Source organism: Triplophysa dalaica, unplaced genomic scaffold, assembly GCF_015846415.1.
Source record: "Triplophysa dalaica isolate WHDGS20190420 unplaced genomic scaffold, ASM1584641v1 Contig13, whole genome shotgun sequence".
In the NCBI taxonomy this organism is placed as follows: Eukaryota; Metazoa; Chordata; class Actinopteri; order Cypriniformes; family Nemacheilidae; genus Triplophysa; species Triplophysa dalaica.
In genome coordinates, this window is record NW_026622647.1 from 1 (window position 1) to 4,250 (window position 4,250).

General features: G+C 35.8%; 1 long non-coding RNA gene across 1 annotated transcript; it reads right to left on the minus strand.

Annotated features, from left to right (window-relative positions):
* Nucleotide 1: 1 nt before the first annotated feature.
* Nucleotides 2–3,243, minus strand: LOC130417095 (uncharacterized). Its single transcript, XR_008906144.1, has 4 exons — nt 2,847–3,243; nt 499–611; nt 193–318; nt 2–116 (listed from the first exon to the last, which is right to left on the minus strand). It is a non-coding gene; the product is annotated as an uncharacterized LOC130417095 (long non-coding RNA).
* Nucleotides 3,244–4,250: the final 1,007 nt, after the last annotated feature.

Below are 4,250 nucleotides of genomic sequence, written 5' to 3' on the forward strand. Positions count from 1 at the left end.
GGTTGAACACATGATTGTACATCGAATCAACAAAAACAAAAATTGCTTACCAAGCTCAACTTCTTGAGGGTTATTTGAAGAGGCACTGGTTGAGGCAACTGGTCTTTCAGATCGGTCTAAAAATAAAAGGGAAAAAAATGGTATTTACAAAAACTTAGTGAAAATCAAAGGGTCAAAAATATCAAAACATACCTGTCTTTCGTTTATGCTTCTCATAGACCAAGAATCCTTTTTGGTCTCTTTGTTTCCACCTGAGTTTTATCTTCTTTCTTTTTCGTTTTTTTGGTGTTTCTTTTACTGCCTCCTCACTCTGTATTACTCAAATACAAGAGGTAGAACAACGACTTCAAAATATACATATTTAAGAATGTGTTGAACACGTTTCTGAATATCAATTTTCAAGTTGCAAAAAATACAAACAGTGGAACACACACGCACACACATACAGTGAAATACTGCTTGATGCAGAATGCTGGTACATAATTTTATAAAAAATACCTGTAACTCCTCCAAATCAGCCATTATTTCATCGAGATCAGGCTCTAATCTCTCCTCCATATTTTACACTGCTGTAGGCTGACAATCCTTCTCAGTAATTTATTTTTTGACACCTGAGAGGCACAAAAAAAAGGACACATCAAAACAAATGAAAATATGTGGGTAACGGTTTGCATACAACTGGGAGGCCTCCTTGATTAAGTTTATTTCCTACCCAGGCAGTGCCTAGGTAAATGTTCTCAATGATGGTTAATTGGGTGCCGGTGATGCATTGGGCAGTTTTCATCACCTGATGGAGTGTTTACTGTCCGATGTGGAGCTCTTGCCATACCACACTTGAGTGTGGTTTGGGAGTAGATCGAAATGTTAAATGCTTAAGTCAATGAACTGCATTCTAACACAAATTTTGATTGTTTGGTTAAGGCAGAGTGGAGCTCCTTTCTGGCATCAGGAGTGCTCACACATGATTCTATTGTTAACATTTACCATTACAATTACTACTGGTTTATGACTAAATATAAAAACAAAATGCTTTCATTGTGATATTTTATTTCTGTTTCATCAGCCATGTTTTCATCAATGTATTTTTCTACACTTTTTGAAGTATCACATTAGAAAAGGTTGATGGAAACCGCAAAATTGAAACAGATTTGCCCAATAAATTCTGATGTAGTGAGCATTTAACTGACATGACTGATCAGCTGTTAACGAAAGGAGAAAATCCACGGCTAAACATGCCTTTAAGGATTTTAAAGCACAACGTGAAGACCAAGAAGTGCATAAAAATCCTTTAAAATGATCTAGTAAAAAGGGGTCAAATTGTTACGTTACATATCATTATAACATAAATTAACTTTTTAAAATGAGGTTGTTACTTTAAAGTCCAGCCACATGGGCAGTTATCTTAAGCTCGAGCACCACTCATTCTGTGGCAGGTACGGCTGCTACATAAAATGCATGTTCAATACATAAATAAATGTAGTAATATGTACTCATATGCAAGCATGGCATTGGCACAAGTTGGTGCTACATGGAAAGACTAACCTGATATGTCAACGTTTCACTGTACGTTTTTGAATTACCTGTAGTCTGATTAAAAGTATTTTAAAATGTAATTTAGCCTAATTACAACTATGCCAATAGACAAATACAACCAATTTTCATTGGTTAATGGAAAAGTGTTTTAAAGCTTGACGTTTTGCAGAAAATCTGAGTTATATTTGACATAAGAATACAAACTGTATTAAGGGATTACATTTTATGGAACATATTTTTCCATAATTATTTATTAAACCTAGTCTGTGGGGTAAAACGACCCCAGCAGGTATCACTGATAGTAAGTATGTACATCACATCCTTTCTTATTCCATCATGTAGTTTCTCAGGTTAGAAACATTTTCATATAAATAAATAAATAAGTTATTTCGGCTTAGTGCTTGTCACGTATGTAATGTGTTGAAAAACAAGTTAAAAACAGGGGTCACGCATGGATAAATGCATAACATTATAATACCACATCAACTGGGACGATGAATGATGCATGCGTTTTAAATTACTTTTTAACTTCTGTTACTATAATATTTCGTCTTTTCACGTAAACATTTCAAATTGACTTCGATGTGTCCACATTCAACGATGTCTGCAGATTAAGACTACACCAACAACTGTAGGTTTTGACCTAAGTGTGATTTTCAGTTACAAAGATTATCCTTAAACTGGACATGAGTAACTTACTTATAGCGCGCACGCGCGCGCGCGTGAATTCAGTTCACTGAAGACTCGCTATGAACGGCTCATTTGAATCATTGAGTAGTTCATACAATCGTAGATGAATCATTTGGCGTGATTTGCGAACCGATTTACCCGGTTCGTTAAAAATAATCATTTCTTTCATGAGGGGCACATCGTAATTTCTTTATTTCCAAATAAGGAGTAACGATATGCTTTATGTAATATAGCGGAGTAAAAAGATAAAAACGTCATTACTGTCCACCACTGCGAACAATAAACCGAATTATAAAGCGATCTATTTATATTTTCAAAGGTCGCCAAAAGCTTTATTAAGCTTACCGGATAACAAGCCACATAGCTACTAAATCTACCGCAGAATTCGTAACGGTAATTGTAAAAAAAAAACTTTAATTGTCGGCGGTGGCTAACGCTAGCTAAATTACTCATGCGTTAGCTTCACTTAACTGTCCTACTGGCGTCACGGGCAGTCGCATGATTCTAACGTTACAGTTTAGTTACCATTAGAGCAAACATGTTTCAGTAAAACAACGTGACACTTTACAATTTCACTAAAATAACGCAGACAGCATTAGGATAATGTGATATACTGTACATACCTCTGACGCTCAATCGTGTTGTATGTGGAGTCGACCGTCATCGATGTGTCACACAGAGGTCTTCTCTTTAGCGCCCCCAGTGGACTTTCGTGTCGTAAAACTGTAGAAATATGTACCTGCTAGAACGTATTTAGTGGCGCTGCAAAAAGTGTGCAGAGGTACGTCTTACCCATGAGACCAGGTTGATATTGCTGATGTTCTGCCCAAAACCCTCATACAGTATATTTGATGTCCTGACACGCCGTCAGTGGTGCGAGTATAAGCGACATTACAGACACAGTATTCTCTGCGTATTTTGATGTCTTGTAAAATGAGCACAGGAGGCCATAGACAGACACAGTCAAGGACAAAACACATCTATCTTAATATTTCAACTCATCTCATGGTATTTTTATGTCTTGTCATATGTTCTGTCCTTCTTTCCTACTTCGTTCCAAACAAACAGGCTAACACGTTCAAACTTGAGACATTGTCACAGCTTGTCGGAAAATAATAACTATTTTACTCAAACGTCCAAATGCAGCAATAAGTCAGATGGCAAAAACTTCTGTGTTTGTTCTGTGCGTTTATCATGGTCAAGACCTGCCTACAAAGACAGAAAGAGACAGTCCGGAGGTGACCGAGTTTGCTTTATTGGTAACACTTTACATTAAGGTTTCCTTTATAAAGCATGTGTAAATGTGTTCATTAATGATTAATAAGTCATTTACAAATCATAAAGCAGTTATAACAACATAAATAAAAAGGGATTTTAATAAAATACCTGCCAAATAGTGAGCCATTTTTAACTCGCATGTTATAAATGCTTAATAAATGTATTTATTCATTAATTATAAAAAAAGGCTATTAGACGATAGACAGTAGGGCGTAAGGTTGCTTTTCTTATTATGGTATATTTCATATCTTATGTCACTTTTCAAACCATGTTGCTCACTTGATCTGATTCAGAATGTCTTCCGGGGTCCTCCAGATTGCCATCAGATCATGTTACTTATCCAAAGGTGATTTTCTGGCTTACTAAGATACATTCATCAAACTTTTGATCACTTTTTAACACTTAATGCACAAAGGTAGTCGTAAAGGTAGTTGTTTGTCATGTTTTATTAATGATTCAATTACTTCCGACAGTTCATTAAAACCAGAAAACATTTATTTATTATTTATTGTAGAAAAGGAATGCTTGCTTGAGTTATAAATGGCTCACTATTTGGCAGGTATTTCATTAGAATGCCCCTTTTCTTTATGCAGTTATAACTGCTTCATAATGCATTTGTAAATGAAATAGTAATCATTAAAGCTTTCCTGTAGCTCAGTGGTAATCGCGCAAGGTTATGGGTTCGATCCCAGGGGATTGCAAATACCTATGTAAAATGTATAGGATAAAGCAATGTAAGTCGCTTTGGA